The sequence below is a fragment of the Thunnus thynnus genome, chromosome 23 (genome assembly GCF_963924715.1).
Source record: "Thunnus thynnus chromosome 23, fThuThy2.1, whole genome shotgun sequence".
Taxonomy (NCBI): domain Eukaryota; kingdom Metazoa; phylum Chordata; class Actinopteri; order Scombriformes; family Scombridae; genus Thunnus; species Thunnus thynnus.
Window position 1 is genome coordinate 2,977,929 of NC_089539.1, and position 19,804 is coordinate 2,997,732.

Here is a 19,804-nt window from a genome sequence, read left to right on the forward strand (position 1 = left end):
ACTCGCAGGCTCTTTGCGTCAAGCTATCAACCACACTAGATTTGAGAATTCCCTGATTTTACACAAACAGACAGATTAGGTCATGTCAGATCAAAACTTGTGCTCGTGGAAAAGACCTTTCACAGGGTTCAAATCTAGCGGCAGTCCTGCTTAACATGTTTGTGGCTGATATTTTCATGCGTACAAGTTATGGTTGCTCTCATATTCACAGCAGCCTGTTTAATCCAATTGGGCTGGCACTGTAAACATGGTCCTTTAAAATCTGTAATGTTGCCTCAACCCTTTGAAAAGCGGAGGGGAGGTAGTTGTGGCCGAGTGGTCAAGGCGATGGACTAGAAATCCATTGGGGTTTCCCCGCGCAGGTTCGAATCCTGCCAACTACGGAGGCCTCACCCTTTATCCGTTCCTTCCGTCATCAGTGCGTCAGATGGGCGTGCGTTCTTGAGGTGATGAACTGAACCAAAACGTGTGTGCTGCGCGGCTTTTGAAAACTGCTGAAATGGAGGAGGGCAGTGCTTGCAAATGGCATTCTGGACTCACAAATAGTCGACTTTCTGAACTTCAGTGCACGTGCTGTTGCGTCTCCATCATGTGTGCTGGCATTGCAAAGGGGCTTCCCATGGCATTGGTGGTATAGTGGCGAGCATAGCTGCTTCCCAAGCAGTTGACCCGGGTTCGATTCCCGGCCAATGCATGATCTGAAAAGTCTGCAGAACAGTCAGCTTGTCTTCAGGAGCAACGTGAAGCTGTGTTAAATCACTCGCAGTGCGGTCTTTCAAAAGTGTGGAAAACGACGCGAGGCTTGTATGAAAACGGACGTGTTGTGTTTCGGTAAGTACTTGCCACGGTTGTGATGGTGGCTGCTTCCCGCCAAGCTGATGGGGTTCAAACTCCTGTCCGATCCACAGGGACTCGGGCTCCTCCTAGGTCGCTGATTGCACGCCTTTCACTTTTCAGGGGAAACCTCTATCCATCTTCTGTGTGCGTACAGTTATTCCTCATCAGATGGGGATTGGATGGTCACACACAAGTGCCTCATAGTGGCAAGACCAGCTTTCCTGACCGGGAATCGAGCCCGGGCCGCGGCGGTGAGAGTGCCCAGTACTCGCCACTGGACCATCAGGGAGCCATACACCGATCACCGGCGACAAACTAAACAACTGGCATCGCTATTGTCGCATGCCATTCCTGCGTTCCCTGACCGGGAATCGAACCCGGGCCGCGGCGGTGAGAGCGCCGAATCCTAGCCACTAGACCACCAGGGATCCATGAGCGTGGGGAGGGATGGAGCAAAAAGTAAATCAAACACTGATCACCCACTTCCAAATTTGGCTTGTTTGACTAAATTACTTGCGCGGCTATACAGGCAACCGACTCATCCTATGCCACGCCAGCATTCCCTGACCGGGAATCGAACCCGGGCCGCGGCGGTGAAAGCGCCGAATCCTAGCCACTAGACCATCAGGGAACGTCTTGCCTATACCTGGAGGAAACAAAAGTGTTTCAAACAATTGTCATCCTTTCCAAAAGTTTGCCCTTTCTGTCTCGGTGACTGAACCTTCCAATAAACAGGCAATTCATCTTACTTTAAATGAGATGAAGTGCTGTGCCGCGTTCATCACGTGTGCTGGCATCGCAATGGGGCTTTTCATGGCATCTGTGGTGTCGTGGCGGGCATAGCTGCTTCCCAAGCAGTTGACCGGCCGGGGTTCGATTCCCGGCCAACGCGCGATCTGAAAAGTCTACTGCACCGTCGGGTCGTACTCCGAGTAACGTGAAGTTCTTTTAAATCAGTTGTAGTACAGTGTTTGAAAATTGTGGAAAACGCTGCCAGGCTTGTCATGAAAATCCACAGGTTGTGTTTCAGTAAATACCTGCCGCAGTTATGATGGTGGCTGCTTCCCGCCAAGCGGCTCGGGTTCAAACTCCTGGCCAATCACAGGAACTGGGGCTTCACGTAGGTCGCTGATTACGCGTCTTTCACTTCTCAGGGGAAACCTCTATCCATCTTCCGTGCGCTTACAGTTATTCCTCATCAGGGTCACTGGGGTGGATCAGAGACGGGTACTGAATCCCGCCTTGGGAGAAATTGAGAGAAGCAGGCTCTGTGGAGATAACAGGTGCATCATAGTGGTAAGACCAGCTTCCCTGACTGGGAATACAGCCCCGGTCCGCGGCGGCGAGAGTGCCAAATACTAGCCACCAGAGCGTTTGGGAGCCGCGAAGGTGAGAAAGGATGACGCAAAAGGAAATCAAACACTGATCACCCTCGACAAAATTGGGCTGGTTTGATTAAAATTACTGGCATCGCTATACAGGCAGCCAACTCACGTCATGCCTCCTCAGCTTTCCCTGACCGGGAATCGAACCCGGGCCGCGGCGGTGAGAGCGCCGAATCCTAGCCACTAGACCATCAGGGAGCCGCTTACCCCCAACTGGAGGAAACAGACCTGGATCAAACAATTGTCACCCTCTCCCAAACTTTGCCTTTTTTGTCTCAGTGACTGAGCTCTCTAATAAGCAGGCCATTCATCGTATTTTAAATAGCCCTTATGTGTGACAGCCCACTTGATTGGGCTTGATGACAAACTGTATTCTCTCTGCTGTGAACGACAAGAAGCACTCGCAGGCTCTTTGCGTCAAGCTATCAACCACACTAGATTTGAGAATTCCCTGATTTTACACAAACAGACAGATTAGGTCATGTCAGATCAAAACTTGTGCTCGTGGAAAAGACCTTTCACAGGGTTCAAATCTAGCGGCAGTCCTGCTTAACATGTTTGTGGCTGATATTTTCATGCGTACAAGTTATGGTTGCTCTCATATTCACAGCAGCCTGTTTAATCCAATTGGGCTGGCACTGTAAACATGGTCCTTTAAAATCTGTAATGTTGCCTCAACCCTTTGAAAAGCGGAGGGGAGGTAGTTGTGGCTAGAAATCCATTGGGGTTTCCCCGCGCAGGTTCGAATCCTGCCAACTACGGAGGCCTCACCCTTTATCCGTTCCTTCCGTCATCAGTGCGTCAGATGGGCGTGCGTTCTTGAGGTGATGAACTGAACCAAAACGTGTGTGCTGCGCGGCTTTTGCTGAAATGGAGGAGGGCAGTGCTTGCAAATGGCATTCTGGACTCACAAATAGTCGACTTTCTGAACTTCAGTGCACGTGCTGTTGCGTCTCCATCGTGTGTGCTGGCATTGCAAAGGGGCTTCCCATGGCATTGGTGGTATAGTGGCGAGCATAGCTGCTTCCCAAGCAGTTGACCCGGGTTCGATTCCCGGCCAATGCATGATCTGAAAAGTCTGCAGAACAGTCAGCTTGTCTTCAGGAGCAACGTGAAGCTGTGTTAAATCACTCGCAGTGCGGTCTTTCAAAAGTGTGGAAAACGACGCGAGGCTTGTATGAAAACGGACGTGTTGTGTTTCGGTAAGTACTTGCCACGGTTGTGATGGTGGCTGCTTCCCGCCAAGCTGATGGGGTTCAAACTCCTGTCCAATCCACAGGGACTCGGGCTCCTCCTAGGTCGCTGATTGCACGCCTTTTACTTTTCAGGGGAAACCTCTATCCATCTTCTGTGTGCGTACAGTTATTCCTCATCAGATGGGGATTGGATGGTCACACACAAGTGCCTCATAGTGGCAAGACCAGCTTTCCTGACCGGGAATCGAGCCCGGGCCGCGGCGGTGAGAGTGCCCAGTACTCGCCACTGGACCATCAGGGAGCCATACACCGATCACCGGCGACAAACTAAACGACTGGCATCGCTATTGTCGCATGCCATTCCTGCGTTCCCTGACCGGGAATCGAACCCGGGCCGCGGCGGTGAGAGCGCCGAATCCTAGCCACTAGACCACCAGGGATCCATGAGCGTGGGGAGGGATGGAGCAAAAAGTAAATCAAACACTGATCACCCACTTCCAAATTTGGCTTGTTTGACTAAATTACTTGCGCGGCTATACAGGCAACCGACTCATCCTATGCCACGCCAGCATTCCCTGACCGGGAATCGAACCCGGGCCGCGGCGGTGAAAGCGCCGAATCCTAGCCACTAGACCATCAGGGAACGTCTTGCCTATACCTGGAGGAAACAAAAGTGTTTCAAACAATTGTCATCCTTTCCAAAAGTTTGCCCTTTCTGTCTCGGTGACTGAACCTTCCAATAAACAGGCAATTCATCTTACTTTAAATGAGATGAAGTGCTGTGCCGCGTTCATCACGTGTGCTGGCATCGCAATGGGGCTTTTCATGGCATCTGTGGTGTCGTGGCGGGCATAGCTGCTTCCCAAGCAGTTGACCGGCCGGGGTTCGATTCCCGGCCAACGCGCGATCTGAAAAGTCTGCTGCACCGTCGGGTCGTACTCCGAGTAACGTGAAGTTCTTTTAAATCAGTTGTAGTACAGTGTTTGAAAATTGTGGAAAACGCTGCCAGGCTTGTCATGAAAATCCACAGGTTGTGTTTCAGTAAATACCTGCCGCAGTTATGATGGTGGCTGCTTCCCGCCAAGCGGCTCGGGTTCAAACTCCTGGCCAATCACAGGAACTGGGGCTTCACGTAGGTCGCTGATTACGCGTCTTTCACTTCTCAGGGGAAACCTCTATCCATCTTCCGTGCGCTTACAGTTATTCCTCATCAGGGTCACTGGGGTGGATCAGAGACGGGTACTGAATCCCGCCTTGGGAGAAATTGAGAGAAGCAGGCTCTGTGGAGATAACAGGTGCATCATAGTGGTAAGACCAGCTTCCCTGACTGGGAATACAGCCCCGGTCCGCGGCGGCGAGAGTGCCAAATACTAGCCACCAGAGCGTTTGGGAGCCGCGAAGGTGAGAAAGGATGACGCAAAAGGAAATCAAACACTGATCACCCTCGACAAAATTGGGCTGGTTTGATTAAAATTACTGGCATCGCTATATAGGCAGCCAACTCACGTCATGCCTCCTCAGCTTTCCCTGACCGGGAATCGAACCCGGGCCGCGGCGGTGAGAGCGCCGAATCCTAGCCACTAGACCATCAGGGAGCCGCTTACCCCCAACTGGAGGAAACAGACCTGGATCAAACAATTGTCACCCTCTCCCAAACTTTGCCTTTTTTGTCTCAGTGACTGAGCTCTCTAATAAGAAGGCCATTCATCGTATTTTAAATAGCCCTTATGTGTGACAGCCCACTTGATTGGGCTTGATGACAAACTGTATTCTCTCTGCTGTGAACGACAAGAAGCACTCGCAGGCTCTTTGCGTCAAGCTATCAACCACACTAGATTTGAGAATTCCCTGATTTTACACAAACAGACAGATTAGGTCATGTCAGATCAAAACTTGTGCTCGTGGAAAAGACCTTTCACAGGGTTCAAATCTAGCGGCAGTCCTGCTTAACATGTTTGTGGCTGATATTTTCATGCGTACAAGTTATGGTTGCTCTCATATTCACAGCAGCCTGTTTAATCCAATTGGGCTGGCACTGTAAACATGGTCCTTTAAAATCTGTAATGTTGCCTCAACCCTTTGAAAAGCGGAGGGGAGGTAGTTGTGGCCGAGTGGTCAAGGCGATGGACTAGAAATCCATTGGGGTTTCCCCGCGCAGGTTCGAATCCTGCCAACTACGGAGGCCTCACCCTTTATCCGTTCCTTCCGTCATCAGTGCGTCAGATGGGCGTGCGTTCTTGAGGTGATGAACTGAACCAAAACGTGTGTGCTGCGCGGCTTTTGAAAACTGCTGAAATGGAGGAGGGCAGTGCTTGCAAATGGCATTCTGGACTCACAAATAGTCGACTTTCTGAACTTCAGTGCACGTGCTGTTGCGTCTCCATCATGTGTGCTGGCATTGCAAAGGGGCTTCCCATGGCATTGGTGGTATAGTGGCGAGCATAGCTGCTTCCCAAGCAGTTGACCCGGGTTCGATTCCCGGCCAATGCATGATCTGAAAAGTCTGCAGAACAGTCAGCTTGTCTTCAGGAGCAACGTGAAGCTGTGTTAAATCACTCGCAGTGCGGTCTTTCAAAAGTGTGGAAAACGACGCGAGGCTTGTATGAAAACGGACGTGTTGTGTTTCGGTAAGTACTTGCCACGGTTGTGATGGTGGCTGCTTCCCGCCAAGCTGATGGGGTTCAAACTCCTGTCCGATCCACAGGGACTCGGGCTCCTCCTAGGTCGCTGATTGCACGCCTTTCACTTTTCAGGGGAAACCTCTATCCATCTTCTGTGTGCGTACAGTTATTCCTCATCAGATGGGGATTGGATGGTCACACACAAGTGCCTCATAGTGGTAAGACCAGCTTTCCTGACCGGGAATCGAGCCCGGGCCGCGGCGGTGAGAGTGCCCAGTACTCGCCACTGGACCATCAGGGAGCCATACACCGATCACCGGCGACAAACTAAACGACTGGCATCGCTATTGTCGCAGCCGACTCACCTCATGCCATTCCTGCGTTCCCTGACCGGGAATCGAACCCGGGCCGCGGCGGTGAGAGCGCCGAATCCTAGCCACTAGACCACCAGGGATCCATGAGCGTGGGGAGGGATGGAGCAAAAAGTAAATCAAACACTGATCACCCACTTCCAAATTTGGCTTGTTTGACTAAATTACTTGCGCGGCTATACAGGCAACCGACTCATCCTATGCCACGCCAGCATTCCCTGACCGGGAATCGAACCCGGGCCGCGGCGGTGAAAGCGCCGAATCCTAGCCACTAGACCATCAGGGAACGTCTTGCCTATACCTGGAGGAAACAAAAGTGTTTCAAACAATTGTCATCCTTTCCAAAAGTTTGCCCTTTCTGTCTCGGTGACTGAACCTTCCAATAAACAGGCAATTCATCTTACTTTAAATGAGATGAAGTGCTGTGCCGCGTTCATCACGTGTGCTGGCATCGCAATGGGGCTTTTCATGGCATCTGTGGTGTCGTGGCGGGCATAGCTGCTTCCCAAGCAGTTGACCGGCCGGGGTTCGATTCCCGGCCAACGCGCGATCTGAAAAGTCTGCTGCACCGTCGGGTCGTACTCCGAGTAACGTGAAGTTCTTTTAAATCAGTTGTAGTACAGTGTTTGAAAATTGTGGAAAACGCTGCCAGGCTTGTCATGAAAATCCACAGGTTGTGTTTCAGTAAATACCTGCCGCAGTTATGATGGTGGCTGCTTCCCGCCAAGCGGCTCGGGTTCAAACTCCTGGCCAATCACAGGAACTGGGGCTTCACGTAGGTCGCTGATTACGCGTCTTTCACTTCTCAGGGGAAACCTCTATCCATCTTCCGTGCGCTTACAGTTATTCCTCATCAGGGTCACTGGGGTGGATCAGAGACGGGTACTGAATCCCGCCTTGGGAGAAATTGAGAGAAGCAGGCTCTGTGGAGATAACAGGTGCATCATAGTGGTAAGACCAGCTTCCCTGACTGGGAATACAGCCCCGGTCCGCGGCGGCGAGAGTGCCAAATACTAGCCACCAGAGCGTTTGGGAGCCGCGAAGGTGAGAAAGGATGACGCAAAAGGAAATCAAACACTGATCACCCTCGACAAAATTGGGCTGGTTTGATTAAAATTACTGGCATCGCTATATAGGCAGCCAACTCACGTCATGCCTCCTCAGCTTTCCCTGACCGGGAATCGAACCCGGGCCGCGGCGGTGAGAGCGCCGAATCCTAGCCACTAGACCATCAGGGAGCCGCTTACCCCCAACTGGAGGAAACAGACCTGGATCAAACAATTGTCACCCTCTCCCAAACTTTGCCTTTTTTGTCTCAGTGACTGAGCTCTCTAATAAGCAGGCCATTCATCGTATTTTAAATAGCCCTTATGTGTGACAGCCCACTTGATTGGGCTTGATGACAAACTGTATTCTCTCTGCTGTGAACGACAAGAAGCACTCGCAGGCTCTTTGCGTCAAGCTATCAACCACACTAGATTTGAGAATTCCCTGATTTTACACAAACAGACAGATTAGGTCGTGTCAGATCAAAACTTGTGCTCGTGGAAAAGACCTTTCACAGGGTTCAAATCTAGCGGCAGTCCTGCTTAACATGTTTGTGGCTGATATTTTCATGCGTACAAGTTATGGTTGCTCTCATATTCACAGCAGCCTGTTTAATCCAATTGGGCTGGCACTGTAAACATGGTCCTTTAAAATCTGTAATGTTGCCTCAACCCTTTGAAAAGCGGAGGGGAGGTAGTTGTGGCCGAGTGGTCAAGGCGATGGACTAGAAATCCATTGGGGTTTCCCCGCGCAGGTTCGAATCCTGCCAACTACGGAGGCCTCACCCTTTATCCGTTCCTTCCGTCATCAGTGCGTCAGATGGGCGTGCGTTCTTGAGGTGATGAACTGAACCAAAACGTGTGTGCTGCGCGGCTTTTGAAAACTGCTGAAATGGAGGAGGGCAGTGCTTGCAAATGGCATTCTGGACTCACAAATAGTCGACTTTCTGAACTTCAGTGCACGTGCTGTTGCGTCTCCATCGTGTGTGCTGGCATTGCAAAGGGGCTTCCCATGGCATTGGTGGTATAGTGGCGAGCATAGCTGCTTCCCAAGCAGTTGACCCGGGTTCGATTCCCGGCCAATGCATGATCTGAAAAGTCTGCAGAACAGTCAGCTTGTCTTCAGGAGCAACGTGAAGCTGTGTTAAATCACTCGCAGTGCGGTCTTTCAAAAGTGTGGAAAACGACGCGAGGCTTGTATGAAAACGGACGTGTTGTGTTTCGGTAAGTACTTGCCACGGTTGTGATGGTGGCTGCTTCCCGCCAAGCTGATGGGGTTCAAACTCCTGTCCGATCCACAGGGACTCGGGCTCCTCCTAGGTCGCTGATTGCACGCCTTTCACTTTTCAGGGGAAACCTCTATCCATCTTCTGTGTGCGTACAGTTATTCCTCATCAGATGGGGATTGGATGGTCACACACAAGTGCCTCATAGTGGCAAGACCAGCTTTCCTGACCGGGAATCGAGCCCGGGCCGCGGCGGTGAGAGTGCCCAGTACTCGCCACTGGACCATCAGGGAGCCATACACCGATCACCGGCGACAAACTAAACGACTGGCATCGCTATTGTCGCATGCCATTCCTGCGTTCCCTGACCGGGAATCGAACCCGGGCCGCGGCGGTGAGAGCGCCGAATCCTAGCCACTAGACCACCAGGGATCCATGAGCGTGGGGAGGGATGGAGCAAAAAGTAAATCAAACACTGATCACCCACTTCCAAATTTGGCTTGTTTGACTAAATTACTTGCGCGGCTATACAGGCAACCGACTCATCCTATGCCACGCCAGCATTCCCTGACCGGGAATCGAACCCGGGCCGCGGCGGTGAAAGCGCCGAATCCTAGCCACTAGACCATCAGGGAACGTCTTGCCTATACCTGGAGGAAACAAAAGTGTTTCAAACAATTGTCATCCTTTCCAAAAGTTTGCCCTTTCTGTCTCGGTGACTGAACCTTCCAATAAACAGGCAATTCATCTTACTTTAAATGAGATGAAGTGCTGTGCCGCGTTCATCACGTGTGCTGGCATCGCAATGGGGCTTTTCATGGCATCTGTGGTGTCGTGGCGGGCATAGCTGCTTCCCAAGCAGTTGACCGGCCGGGGTTCGATTCCCGGCCAACGCGCGATCTGAAAAGTCTGCTGCACCGTCGGGTCGTACTCCGAGTAACGTGAAGTTCTTTTAAATCAGTTGTAGTACAGTGTTTGAAAATTGTGGAAAACGCTGCCAGGCTTGTCATGAAAATCCACAGGTTGTGTTTCAGTAAATACCTGCCGCAGTTATGATGGTGGCTGCTTCCCGCCAAGCGGCTCGGGTTCAAACTCCTGGCCAATCACAGGAACTGGGGCTTCACGTAGGTCGCTGATTACGCGTCTTTCACTTCTCAGGGGAAACCTCTATCCATCTTCCGTGCGCTTACAGTTATTCCTCATCAGGGTCACTGGGGTGGATCAGAGACGGGTACTGAATCCCGCCTTGGGAGAAATTGAGAGAAGCAGGCTCTGTGGAGATAACAGGTGCATCATAGTGGTAAGACCAGCTTCCCTGACTGGGAATACAGCCCCGGTCCGCGGCGGCGAGAGTGCCAAATACTAGCCACCAGAGCGTTTGGGAGCCGCGAAGGTGAGAAAGGATGACGCAAAAGGAAATCAAACACTGATCACCCTCGACAAAATTGGGCTGGTTTGATTAAAATTACTGGCATCGCTATATAGGCAGCCAACTCACGTCATGCCTCCTCAGCTTTCCCTGACCGGGAATCGAACCCGGGCCGCGGCGGTGAGAGCGCCGAATCCTAGCCACTAGACCATCAGGGAGCCGCTTACCCCCAACTGGAGGAAACAGACCTGGATCAAACAATTGTCACCCTCTCCCAAACTTTGCCTTTTTTGTCTCAGTGACTGAGCTCTCTAATAAGCAGGCCATTCATCGTATTTTAAATAGCCCTTATGTGTGACAGCCCACTTGATTGGGCTTGATGACAAACTGTATTCTCTCTGCTGTGAACGACAAGAAGCACTCGCAGGCTCTTTGCGTCAAGCTATCAACCACACTAGATTTGAGAATTCCCTGATTTTACACAAACAGACAGATTAGGTCGTGTCAGATCAAAACTTGTGCTCGTGGAAAAGACCTTTCACAGGGTTCAAATCTAGCGGCAGTCCTGCTTAACATGTTTGTGGCTGATATTTTCATGCGTACAAGTTATGGTTGCTCTCATATTCACAGCAGCCTGTTTAATCCAATTGGGCTGGCACTGTAAACATGGTCCTTTAAAATCTGTAATGTTGCCTCAACCCTTTGAAAAGCGGAGGGGAGGTAGTTGTGGCCGAGTGGTCAAGGCGATGGACTAGAAATCCATTGGGGTTTCCCCGCGCAGGTTCGAATCCTGCCAACTACGGAGGCCTCACCCTTTATCCGTTCCTTCCGTCATCAGTGCGTCAGATGGGCGTGCGTTCTTGAGGTGATGAACTGAACCAAAACGTGTGTGCTGCGCGGCTTTTGAAAACTGCTGAAATGGAGGAGGGCAGTGCTTGCAAATGGCATTCTGGACTCACAAATAGTCGACTTTCTGAACTTCAGTGCACGTGCTGTTGCGTCTCCATCGTGTGTGCTGGCATTGCAAAGGGGCTTCCCATGGCATTGGTGGTATAGTGGCGAGCATAGCTGCTTCCCAAGCAGTTGACCCGGGTTCGATTCCCGGCCAATGCATGATCTGAAAAGTCTGCAGAACAGTCAGCTTGTCTTCAGGAGCAACGTGAAGCTGTGTTAAATCACTCGCAGTGCGGTCTTTCAAAAGTGTGGAAAACGACGCGAGGCTTGTATGAAAACGGACGTGTTGTGTTTCGGTAAGTACTTGCCACGGTTGTGATGGTGGCTGCTTCCCGCCAAGCTGATGGGGTTCAAACTCCTGTCCGATCCACAGGGACTCGGGCTCCTCCTAGGTCGCTGATTGCACGCCTTTCACTTTTCAGGGGAAACCTCTATCCATCTTCTGTGTGCGTACAGTTATTCCTCATCAGATGGGGATTGGATGGTCACACACAAGTGCCTCATAGTGGCAAGACCAGCTTTCCTGACCGGGAATCGAGCCCGGGCCGCGGCGGTGAGAGTGCCCAGTACTCGCCACTGGACCATCAGGGAGCCATACACCGATCACCGGCGACAAACTAAACGACTGGCATCGCTATTGTCGCATGCCATTCCTGCGTTCCCTGACCGGGAATCGAACCCGGGCCGCGGCGGTGAGAGCGCCGAATCCTAGCCACTAGACCACCAGGGATCCATGAGCGTGGGGAGGGATGGAGCAAAAAGTAAATCAAACACTGATCACCCACTTCCAAATTTGGCTTGTTTGACTAAATTACTTGCGCGGCTATACAGGCAACCGACTCATCCTATGCCACGCCAGCATTCCCTGACCGGGAATCGAACCCGGGCCGCGGCGGTGAAAGCGCCGAATCCTAGCCACTAGACCATCAGGGAACGTCTTGCCTATACCTGGAGGAAACAAAAGTGTTTCAAACAATTGTCATCCTTTCCAAAAGTTTGCCCTTTCTGTCTCGGTGACTGAACCTTCCAATAAACAGGCAATTCATCTTACTTTAAATGAGATGAAGTGCTGTGCCGCGTTCATCACGTGTGCTGGCATCGCAATGGGGCTTTTCATGGCATCTGTGGTGTCGTGGCGGGCATAGCTGCTTCCCAAGCAGTTGACCGGCCGGGGTTCGATTCCCGGCCAACGCGCGATCTGAAAAGTCTGCTGCACCGTCGGGTCGTACTCCGAGTAACGTGAAGTTCTTTTAAATCAGTTGTAGTACAGTGTTTGAAAATTGTGGAAAACGCTGCCAGGCTTGTCATGAAAATCCACAGGTTGTGTTTCAGTAAATACCTGCCGCAGTTATGATGGTGGCTGCTTCCCGCCAAGCGGCTCGGGTTCAAACTCCTGGCCAATCACAGGAACTGGGGCTTCACGTAGGTCGCTGATTACGCGTCTTTCACTTCTCAGGGGAAACCTCTATCCATCTTCCGTGCGCTTACAGTTATTCCTCATCAGGGTCACTGGGGTGGATCAGAGACGGGTACTGAATCCCGCCTTGGGAGAAATTGAGAGAAGCAGGCTCTGTGGAGATAACAGGTGCATCATAGTGGTAAGACCAGCTTCCCTGACTGGGAATACAGCCCCGGTCCGCGGCGGCGAGAGTGCCAAATACTAGCCACCAGAGCGTTTGGGAGCCGCGAAGGTGAGAAAGGATGACGCAAAAGGAAATCAAACACTGATCACCCTCGACAAAATTGGGCTGGTTTGATTAAAATTACTGGCATCGCTATATAGGCAGCCAACTCACGTCATGCCTCCTCAGCTTTCCCTGACCGGGAATCGAACCCGGGCCGCGGCGGTGAGAGCGCCGAATCCTAGCCACTAGACCATCAGGGAGCCGCTTACCCCCAACTGGAGGAAACAGACCTGGATCAAACAATTGTCACCCTCTCCCAAACTTTGCCTTTTTTGTCTCAGTGACTGAGCTCTCTAATAAGCAGGCCATTCATCGTATTTTAAATAGCCCTTATGTGTGACAGCCCACTTGATTGGGCTTGATGACAAACTGTATTCTCTCTGCTGTGAACGACAAGAAGCACTCGCAGGCTCTTTGCGTCAAGCTATCAACCACACTAGATTTGAGAATTCCCTGATTTTACACAAACAGACAGATTAGGTCGTGTCAGATCAAAACTTGTGCTCGTGGAAAAGACCTTTCACAGGGTTCAAATCTAGCGGCAGTCCTGCTTAACATGTTTGTGGCTGATATTTTCATGCGTACAAGTTATGGTTGCTCTCATATTCACAGCAGCCTGTTTAATCCAATTGGGCTGGCACTGTAAACATGGTCCTTTAAAATCTGTAATGTTGCCTCAACCCTTTGAAAAGCGGAGGGGAGGTAGTTGTGGCCGAGTGGTCAAGGCGATGGACTAGAAATCCATTGGGTTTCCCCGCGCAGGTTCGAATCCTGCCAACTACGGAGGCCTCACCCTTTATCCGTTCCTTCCGTCATCAGTGCGTCAGATGGGCGTGTGTTCTTGAGGTGATGAACTGAACCAAAACGTGTGTGCTGCGCGGCTTTTGAAAACTGCTGAAATGGAGGAGGGCAGTGCTTGCAAATGGCATTCTGGACTCACAAATAGTCGACTTTCTGAACTTCAGTGCACGTGCTGTTGCGTCTCCATCGTGTGTGCTGGCATTGCAAAGGGGCTTCCCATGGCATTGGTGGTATAGTGGCGAGCATAGCTGCTTCCCAAGCAGTTGACCCGGGTTCGATTCCCGGCCAATGCATGATCTGAAAAGTCTGCAGAACAGTCAGCTTGTCTTCAGGAGCAACGTGAAGCTGTGTTAAATCACTCGCAGTGCGGTCTTTCAAAAGTGTGGAAAACGACGCGAGGCTTGTATGAAAACGGACGTGTTGTGTTTCGGTAAGTACTTGCCACGGTTGTGATGGTGGCTGCTTCCCGCCAAGCTGATGGGGTTCAAACTCCTGTCCGATCCACAGGGACTCGGGCTCCTCCTAGGTCGCTGATTGCACGCCTTTCACTTTTCAGGGGAAACCTCTATCCATCTTCTGTGTGCGTACAGTTATTCCTCATCAGATGGGGATTGGATGGTCACACACAAGTGCCTCATAGTGGCAAGACCAGCTTTCCTGACCGGGAATCGAGCCCGGGCCGCGGCGGTGAGAGTGCCCAGTACTCGCCACTGGACCATCAGGGAGCCATACACCGATCACCGGCGACAAACTAAACGACTGGCATCGCTATTGTCGCATGCCATTCCTGCGTTCCCTGACCGGGAATCGAACCCGGGCCGCGGCGGTGAGAGCGCCGAATCCTAGCCACTAGACCACCAGGGATCCATGAGCGTGGGGAGGGATGGAGCAAAAAGTAAATCAAACACTGATCACCCACTTCCAAATTTGGCTTGTTTGACTAAATTACTTGCGCGGCTATACAGGCAACCGACTCATCCTATGCCACGCCAGCATTCCCTGACCGGGAATCGAACCCGGGCCGCGGCGGTGAAAGCGCCGAATCCTAGCCACTAGACCATCAGGGAACGTCTTGCCTATACCTGGAGGAAACAAAAGTGTTTCAAACAATTGTCATCCTTTCCAAAAGTTTGCCCTTTCTGTCTCGGTGACTGAACCTTCCAATAAACAGGCAATTCATCTTACTTTAAATGAGATGAAGTGCTGTGCCGCGTTCATCACGTGTGCTGGCATCGCAATGGGGCTTTTCATGGCATCTGTGGTGTCGTGGCGGGCATAGCTGCTTCCCAAGCAGTTGACCGGCCGGGGTTCGATTCCCGGCCAACGCGCGATCTGAAAAGTCTGCTGCACCGTCGGGTCGTACTCCGAGTAACGTGAAGTTCTTTTAAATCAGTTGTAGTACAGTGTTTGAAAATTGTGGAAAACGCTGCCAGGCTTGTCATGAAAATCCACAGGTTGTGTTTCAGTAAATACCTGCCGCAGTTATGATGGTGGCTGCTTCCCGCCAAGCGGCTCGGGTTCAAACTCCTGGCCAATCACAGGAACTGGGGCTTCACGTAGGTCGCTGATTACGCGTCTTTCACTTCTCAGGGGAAACCTCTATCCATCTTCCGTGCGCTTACAGTTATTCCTCATCAGGGTCACTGGGGTGGATCAGAGACGGGTACTGAATCCCGCCTTGGGAGAAATTGAGAGAAGCAGGCTCTGTGGAGATAACAGGTGCATCATAGTGGTAAGACCAGCTTCCCTGACTGGGAATACAGCCCCGGTCCGCGGCGGCGAGAGTGCCAAATACTAGCCACCAGAGCGTTTGGGAGCCGCGAAGGTGAGAAAGGATGACGCAAAAGGAAATCAAACACTGATCACCCTCGACAAAATTGGGCTGGTTTGATTAAAATTACTGGCATCGCTATATAGGCAGCCAACTCACGTCATGCCTCCTCAGCTTTCCCTGACCGGGAATCGAACCCGGGCCGCGGCGGTGAGAGCGCCGAATCCTAGCCACTAGACCATCAGGGAGCCGCTTACCCCCAACTGGAGGAAACAGACCTGGATCAAACAATTGTCACCCTCTCCCAAACTTTGCCTTTTTTGTCTCAGTGACTGAGCTCTCTAATAAGCAGGCCATTCATCGTATTTTAAATAGCCCTTATGTGTGACAGCCCACTTGATTGGGCTTGATGACAAACTGTATTCTCTCTGCTGTGAACGACAAGAAGCACTCGCAGGCTCTTTGCGTCAAGCTATCAACCACACTAGATTTGAGAATTCCCTGATTTTACACAAACAGACAGATTAGGTCGTGTCAGATCAAAACTTGTGCTCGTGGAAAAGACCTTTCACAGGGTTCAAATCTAGCGGCAGTCCTGCTTAACATGTTTGTGGCTGATATTTTCATGCGTACAAGTTATGGTTGCTCTCATATTCACAGCAGCCTGTTTAATCCAATTGGGCTGGCACTGTAAACATGGTCCTTTAAAATCTGTAATGTTGCCTCAACCCTTTGAAAAGCGGAGGGGAGGTAGTTGTGGCCGAGTGGTCAAGGCGATGGACTAGAAATCCATTGGGTTTCCCCGCGCAGGTTCGAATCCTGCCAACTACGGAGGCCTCACCCTTTATCCGTTCCTTCCGTCATCAGTGCGTCAGATGGGCGTGTGTTCTTGAGGTGATGAACTGAACCAAAACGTGTGTGCTGCGCGGCTTTTGAAAACTGCTGAAATGGAGGAGGGCAGTGCTTGCAAATGGCATTCTGGACTCACAAATAGTCGACTTTCTGAACTTCAGTGCACGTGCTGTTGCGTCTCCATCGTGTGTGCTGGCATTGCAAAGGGGCTTCCCATGGCATTGGTGGTATAGTGGCGAGCATAGCTGCTTCCCAAGCAGTTGACCCGGGTTCGATTCCCGGCCAATGCATGATCTGAAAAGTCTGCAGAACAGTCAGCTTGTCTTCAGGAGCAACGTGAAGCTGTGTTAAATCACTCGCAGTGCGGTCTTTCAAAAGTGTGGAAAACGACGCGAGGCTTGTATGAAAACGGACGTGTTGTGTTTCGGTAAGTACTTGCCACGGTTGTGATGGTGGCTGCTTCCCGCCAAGCTGATGGGGTTCAAACTCCTGTCCGATCCACAGGGACTCGGGCTCCTCCTAGGTCGCTGATTGCACGCCTTTCACTTTTCAGGGGAAACCTCTATCCATCTTCTGTGTGCGTACAGTTATTCCTCATCAGATGGGGATTGGATGGTCACACACAAGTGCCTCATAGTGGCAAGACCAGCTTTCCTGACCGGGAATCGAGCCCGGGCCGCGGCGGTGAGAGTGCCCAGTACTCGCCACTGGACCATCAGGGAGCCATACACCGATCACCGGCGACAAACTAAACGACTGGCATCGCTATTGTCGCATGCCATTCCTGCGTTCCCTGACCGGGAATCGAACCCGGGCCGCGGCGGTGAGAGCGCCGAATCCTAGCCACTAGACCACCAGGGATCCATGAGCGTGGGGAGGGATGGAGCAAAAAGTAAATCAAACACTGATCACCCACTTCCAAATTTGGCTTGTTTGACTAAATTACTTGCGCGGCTATACAGGCAACCGACTCATCCTATGCCACGCCAGCATTCCCTGACCGGGAATCGAACCCGGGCCGCGGCGGTGAAAGCGCCGAATCCTAGCCACTAGACCATCAGGGAACGTCTTGCCTATACCTGGAGGAAACAAAAGTGTTTCAAACAATTGTCATCCTTTCCAAAAGTTTGCCCTTTCTGTCTCGGTGACTGAACCTTCCAATAAACAGGCAATTCATCTTACTTTAAATGAGATGAAGTGCTGTGCCGCGTTCATCACGTGTGCTGGCATCGCAATGGGGCTTTTCATGGCATCTGTGGTGTCGTGGCGGGCATAGCTGCTTCCCAAGCAGTTGACCGGCCGGGGTTCGATTCCCGGCCAACGCGCGATCTGAAAAGTCTGCTGCACCGTCGGGTCGTACTCCGAGTAACGTGAAGTTCTTTTAAATCAGTTGTAGTACAGTGTTTGAAAATTGTGGAAAACGCTGCCAGGCTTGTCATGAAAATCCACAGGTTGTGTTTCAGTAAATACCTGCCGCAGTTATGATGGTGGCTGCTTCCCGCCAAGCGGCTCGGGTTCAAACTCCTGGCCAATCACAGGAACTGGGGCTTCACGTAGGTCGCTGATTACGCGTCTTTCACTTCTCAGGGGAAACCTCTATCCATCTTCCGTGCGCTTACAGTTATTCCTCATCAGGGTCACTGGGGTGGATCAGAGACGGGTACTGAATCCCGCCTTGGGAGAAATTGAGAGAAGCAGGCTCTGTGGAGATAACAGGTGCATCATAGTGGTAAGACCAGCTTCCCTGACTGGGAATACAGCCCCGGTCCGCGGCGGCGAGAGTGCCAAATACTAGCCACCAGAGCGTTTGGGAGCCGCGAAGGTGAGAAAGGATGACGCAAAAGGAAATCAAACACTGATCACCCTCGACAAAATTGGGCTGGTTTGATTAAAATTACTGGCATCGCTATATAGGCAGCCAACTCACGTCATGCCTCCTCAGCTTTCCCTGACCGGGAATCGAACCCGGGCCGCGGCGGTGAGAGCGCCGAATCCTAGCCACTAGACCATCAGGGAGCCGCTTACCCCCAACTGGAGGAAACAGACCTGGATCAAACAATTGTCACCCTCTCCCAAACTTTGCCTTTTTTGTCTCAGTGACTGAGCTCTCTAATAAGCAGGCCATTCATCGTATTTTAAATAGCCCTTATGTGTGACAGCCCACTTGATTGGGCTTGATGACAAACTGTATTCTCTCTGCTGTGAACGACAAGAAGCACTCGCAGGCTCTTTGCGTCAAGCTATCAACCACACTAGATTTGAGAATTCCCTGATTTTACACAAACAGACAGATTAGGTCGTGTCAGATCAAAACTTGTGCTCGTGGAAAAGACCTTTCACAGGGTTCAAATCTAGCGGCAGTCCTGCTTAACATGTTTGTGGCTGATATTTTCATGCGTACAAGTTATGGTTGCTCTCATATTCACAGCAGCCTGTTTAATCCAATTGGGCTGGCACTGTAAACATGGTCCTTTAAAATCTGTAATGTTGCCTCAACCCTTTGAAAAGCGGAGGGGAGGTAGTTGTGGCCGAGTGGTCAAGGCGATGGACTAGAAATCCATTGGGGTTTCCCCGCGCAGGTTCGAATCCTGCCAACTACGGAGGCCTCACCCTTTATCCGTTCCTTCCGTCATCAGTGCGTCAGATGGGCGTGCGTTCTTGAGGTGATGAACTGAACCAAAACGTGTGTGCTGCGCGGCTTTTGAAAACTGCTGAAATGGAGGAGGGCAGTGCTTGCAAATGGCATTCTGGACTCACAAATAGTCGACTTTCTGAACTTCAGTGCACGTGCTGTTGCGTCTCCATCGTGTGTGCTGGCATTGCAAAGGGGCTTCCCATGGCATTGGTGGTATAGTGGCGAGCATAGCTGCTTCCCAAGCAGTTGACCCGGGTTCGATTCCCGGCCAATGCATGATCTGAAAAGTCTGCAGAACAGTCAGCTTGTCTTCAGGAGCAACGTGAAGCTGTGTTAAATCACTCGCAGTGCGGTCTTTCAAAAGTGTGGAAAACGACGCGAGGCTTGTATGAAAACGGACGTGTTGTGTTTCGGTAAGTACTTGCCACGGTTGTGATGGTGGCTGCTTCCCGCCAAGCTGATGGGGTTCAAACTCCTGTCCGATCCACAGGGACTCGGGCTCCTCCTAGGTCGCTGATTGCACGCCTTTCACTTTTCAGGGGAAACCTCTATCCATCTTCTGTGTGCGTACAGTTATTCCTCATCAGATGGGGATTGGATGGTCACACACAAGTGCCTCATAGTGGCAAGACCAGCTTTCCTGACCGGGAATCGAGCCCGGGCCGCGGCGGTGAGAGTGCCCAGTACTCGCCACTGGACCATCAGGGAGCCATACACCGATCACCGGCGACAAACTAAACGACTGGCATCGCTATTGTCGCATGCCATTCCTGCGTTCCCTGACCGGGAATCGAACCCGGGCCGCGGCGGTGAGAGCGCCGAATCCTAGCCACTAGACCACCAGGGATCCATGAGCGTGGGGAGGGATGGAGCAAAAAGTAAATCAAACACTGATCACCCACTTCCAAATTTGGCTTGTTTGACTAAATTACTTGCGCGGCTATACAGGCAACCGACTCATCCTATGCCACGCCAGCATTCCCTGACCGGGAATCGAACCCGGGCCGCGGCGGTGAAAGCGCCGAATCCTAGCCACTAGACCATCAGGGAACGTC

At 51.6% G+C, this 19,804-nt stretch overlaps 38 non-coding genes across 38 annotated transcripts; 15 read left to right on the forward strand and 23 right to left on the reverse strand.

The window, feature by feature from the left end:
• Window positions 1-301: 301 nt before the first annotated feature.
• trnas-aga (transfer RNA serine (anticodon AGA)) lies at window positions 302-383 on the forward strand. Its single transcript has one exon. It is a non-coding gene; the product is annotated as a tRNA-Ser (tRNA).
• A 239-nt stretch (window positions 384-622) lies between these two features.
• trnag-ccc (transfer RNA glycine (anticodon CCC)) lies at window positions 623-694 on the forward strand. Its single transcript has one exon. It is a non-coding gene; the product is annotated as a tRNA-Gly (tRNA).
• Window positions 695-1,193: 499 nt separating this feature from the next.
• trnae-cuc (transfer RNA glutamic acid (anticodon CUC)) lies at window positions 1,194-1,265 on the reverse strand. The gene has a single exon. It is a non-coding gene; the product is annotated as a tRNA-Glu (tRNA).
• Window positions 1,266-1,396: 131 nt separating this feature from the next.
• Window positions 1,397-1,468, reverse strand: trnae-uuc (transfer RNA glutamic acid (anticodon UUC)). The gene has a single exon. It is a non-coding gene; the product is annotated as a tRNA-Glu (tRNA).
• An 880-nt stretch (window positions 1,469-2,348) lies between these two features.
• Window positions 2,349-2,420, reverse strand: trnae-cuc (transfer RNA glutamic acid (anticodon CUC)). The gene has a single exon. It is a non-coding gene; the product is annotated as a tRNA-Glu (tRNA).
• Window positions 2,421-3,215: 795 nt separating this feature from the next.
• trnag-ccc (transfer RNA glycine (anticodon CCC)) lies at window positions 3,216-3,287 on the forward strand. The gene has a single exon. It is a non-coding gene; the product is annotated as a tRNA-Gly (tRNA).
• A 499-nt stretch (window positions 3,288-3,786) lies between these two features.
• trnae-cuc (transfer RNA glutamic acid (anticodon CUC)) lies at window positions 3,787-3,858 on the reverse strand. The gene has a single exon. It is a non-coding gene; the product is annotated as a tRNA-Glu (tRNA).
• Window positions 3,859-3,989: 131 nt separating this feature from the next.
• On the reverse strand, window positions 3,990-4,061 carry trnae-uuc (transfer RNA glutamic acid (anticodon UUC)). The gene has a single exon. It is a non-coding gene; the product is annotated as a tRNA-Glu (tRNA).
• Window positions 4,062-4,941: 880 nt separating this feature from the next.
• trnae-cuc (transfer RNA glutamic acid (anticodon CUC)) lies at window positions 4,942-5,013 on the reverse strand. Its single transcript has one exon. It is a non-coding gene; the product is annotated as a tRNA-Glu (tRNA).
• A 502-nt stretch (window positions 5,014-5,515) lies between these two features.
• trnas-aga (transfer RNA serine (anticodon AGA)) lies at window positions 5,516-5,597 on the forward strand. Its single transcript has one exon. It is a non-coding gene; the product is annotated as a tRNA-Ser (tRNA).
• Window positions 5,598-5,836: 239 nt separating this feature from the next.
• Window positions 5,837-5,908, forward strand: trnag-ccc (transfer RNA glycine (anticodon CCC)). The gene has a single exon. It is a non-coding gene; the product is annotated as a tRNA-Gly (tRNA).
• Window positions 5,909-6,421: 513 nt separating this feature from the next.
• On the reverse strand, window positions 6,422-6,493 carry trnae-cuc (transfer RNA glutamic acid (anticodon CUC)). Its single transcript has one exon. It is a non-coding gene; the product is annotated as a tRNA-Glu (tRNA).
• A 131-nt stretch (window positions 6,494-6,624) lies between these two features.
• Window positions 6,625-6,696, reverse strand: trnae-uuc (transfer RNA glutamic acid (anticodon UUC)). Its single transcript has one exon. It is a non-coding gene; the product is annotated as a tRNA-Glu (tRNA).
• An 880-nt stretch (window positions 6,697-7,576) lies between these two features.
• Window positions 7,577-7,648, reverse strand: trnae-cuc (transfer RNA glutamic acid (anticodon CUC)). The gene has a single exon. It is a non-coding gene; the product is annotated as a tRNA-Glu (tRNA).
• A 502-nt stretch (window positions 7,649-8,150) lies between these two features.
• On the forward strand, window positions 8,151-8,232 carry trnas-aga (transfer RNA serine (anticodon AGA)). The gene has a single exon. It is a non-coding gene; the product is annotated as a tRNA-Ser (tRNA).
• A 239-nt stretch (window positions 8,233-8,471) lies between these two features.
• On the forward strand, window positions 8,472-8,543 carry trnag-ccc (transfer RNA glycine (anticodon CCC)). The gene has a single exon. It is a non-coding gene; the product is annotated as a tRNA-Gly (tRNA).
• A 499-nt stretch (window positions 8,544-9,042) lies between these two features.
• On the reverse strand, window positions 9,043-9,114 carry trnae-cuc (transfer RNA glutamic acid (anticodon CUC)). Its single transcript has one exon. It is a non-coding gene; the product is annotated as a tRNA-Glu (tRNA).
• A 131-nt stretch (window positions 9,115-9,245) lies between these two features.
• On the reverse strand, window positions 9,246-9,317 carry trnae-uuc (transfer RNA glutamic acid (anticodon UUC)). The gene has a single exon. It is a non-coding gene; the product is annotated as a tRNA-Glu (tRNA).
• An 880-nt stretch (window positions 9,318-10,197) lies between these two features.
• trnae-cuc (transfer RNA glutamic acid (anticodon CUC)) lies at window positions 10,198-10,269 on the reverse strand. The gene has a single exon. It is a non-coding gene; the product is annotated as a tRNA-Glu (tRNA).
• Window positions 10,270-10,771: 502 nt separating this feature from the next.
• Window positions 10,772-10,853, forward strand: trnas-aga (transfer RNA serine (anticodon AGA)). The gene has a single exon. It is a non-coding gene; the product is annotated as a tRNA-Ser (tRNA).
• Window positions 10,854-11,092: 239 nt separating this feature from the next.
• trnag-ccc (transfer RNA glycine (anticodon CCC)) lies at window positions 11,093-11,164 on the forward strand. Its single transcript has one exon. It is a non-coding gene; the product is annotated as a tRNA-Gly (tRNA).
• A 499-nt stretch (window positions 11,165-11,663) lies between these two features.
• trnae-cuc (transfer RNA glutamic acid (anticodon CUC)) lies at window positions 11,664-11,735 on the reverse strand. The gene has a single exon. It is a non-coding gene; the product is annotated as a tRNA-Glu (tRNA).
• A 131-nt stretch (window positions 11,736-11,866) lies between these two features.
• On the reverse strand, window positions 11,867-11,938 carry trnae-uuc (transfer RNA glutamic acid (anticodon UUC)). The gene has a single exon. It is a non-coding gene; the product is annotated as a tRNA-Glu (tRNA).
• An 880-nt stretch (window positions 11,939-12,818) lies between these two features.
• On the reverse strand, window positions 12,819-12,890 carry trnae-cuc (transfer RNA glutamic acid (anticodon CUC)). The gene has a single exon. It is a non-coding gene; the product is annotated as a tRNA-Glu (tRNA).
• A 502-nt stretch (window positions 12,891-13,392) lies between these two features.
• Window positions 13,393-13,473, forward strand: trnas-aga (transfer RNA serine (anticodon AGA)). The gene has a single exon. It is a non-coding gene; the product is annotated as a tRNA-Ser (tRNA).
• A 239-nt stretch (window positions 13,474-13,712) lies between these two features.
• On the forward strand, window positions 13,713-13,784 carry trnag-ccc (transfer RNA glycine (anticodon CCC)). The gene has a single exon. It is a non-coding gene; the product is annotated as a tRNA-Gly (tRNA).
• A 499-nt stretch (window positions 13,785-14,283) lies between these two features.
• Window positions 14,284-14,355, reverse strand: trnae-cuc (transfer RNA glutamic acid (anticodon CUC)). The gene has a single exon. It is a non-coding gene; the product is annotated as a tRNA-Glu (tRNA).
• Window positions 14,356-14,486: 131 nt separating this feature from the next.
• trnae-uuc (transfer RNA glutamic acid (anticodon UUC)) lies at window positions 14,487-14,558 on the reverse strand. The gene has a single exon. It is a non-coding gene; the product is annotated as a tRNA-Glu (tRNA).
• An 880-nt stretch (window positions 14,559-15,438) lies between these two features.
• trnae-cuc (transfer RNA glutamic acid (anticodon CUC)) lies at window positions 15,439-15,510 on the reverse strand. The gene has a single exon. It is a non-coding gene; the product is annotated as a tRNA-Glu (tRNA).
• Window positions 15,511-16,012: 502 nt separating this feature from the next.
• trnas-aga (transfer RNA serine (anticodon AGA)) lies at window positions 16,013-16,093 on the forward strand. Its single transcript has one exon. It is a non-coding gene; the product is annotated as a tRNA-Ser (tRNA).
• A 239-nt stretch (window positions 16,094-16,332) lies between these two features.
• On the forward strand, window positions 16,333-16,404 carry trnag-ccc (transfer RNA glycine (anticodon CCC)). Its single transcript has one exon. It is a non-coding gene; the product is annotated as a tRNA-Gly (tRNA).
• A 499-nt stretch (window positions 16,405-16,903) lies between these two features.
• Window positions 16,904-16,975, reverse strand: trnae-cuc (transfer RNA glutamic acid (anticodon CUC)). The gene has a single exon. It is a non-coding gene; the product is annotated as a tRNA-Glu (tRNA).
• Window positions 16,976-17,106: 131 nt separating this feature from the next.
• Window positions 17,107-17,178, reverse strand: trnae-uuc (transfer RNA glutamic acid (anticodon UUC)). The gene has a single exon. It is a non-coding gene; the product is annotated as a tRNA-Glu (tRNA).
• Window positions 17,179-18,058: 880 nt separating this feature from the next.
• On the reverse strand, window positions 18,059-18,130 carry trnae-cuc (transfer RNA glutamic acid (anticodon CUC)). The gene has a single exon. It is a non-coding gene; the product is annotated as a tRNA-Glu (tRNA).
• A 502-nt stretch (window positions 18,131-18,632) lies between these two features.
• trnas-aga (transfer RNA serine (anticodon AGA)) lies at window positions 18,633-18,714 on the forward strand. The gene has a single exon. It is a non-coding gene; the product is annotated as a tRNA-Ser (tRNA).
• A 239-nt stretch (window positions 18,715-18,953) lies between these two features.
• trnag-ccc (transfer RNA glycine (anticodon CCC)) lies at window positions 18,954-19,025 on the forward strand. The gene has a single exon. It is a non-coding gene; the product is annotated as a tRNA-Gly (tRNA).
• A 499-nt stretch (window positions 19,026-19,524) lies between these two features.
• Window positions 19,525-19,596, reverse strand: trnae-cuc (transfer RNA glutamic acid (anticodon CUC)). The gene has a single exon. It is a non-coding gene; the product is annotated as a tRNA-Glu (tRNA).
• A 131-nt stretch (window positions 19,597-19,727) lies between these two features.
• On the reverse strand, window positions 19,728-19,799 carry trnae-uuc (transfer RNA glutamic acid (anticodon UUC)). Its single transcript has one exon. It is a non-coding gene; the product is annotated as a tRNA-Glu (tRNA).
• Window positions 19,800-19,804: the final 5 nt, after the last annotated feature.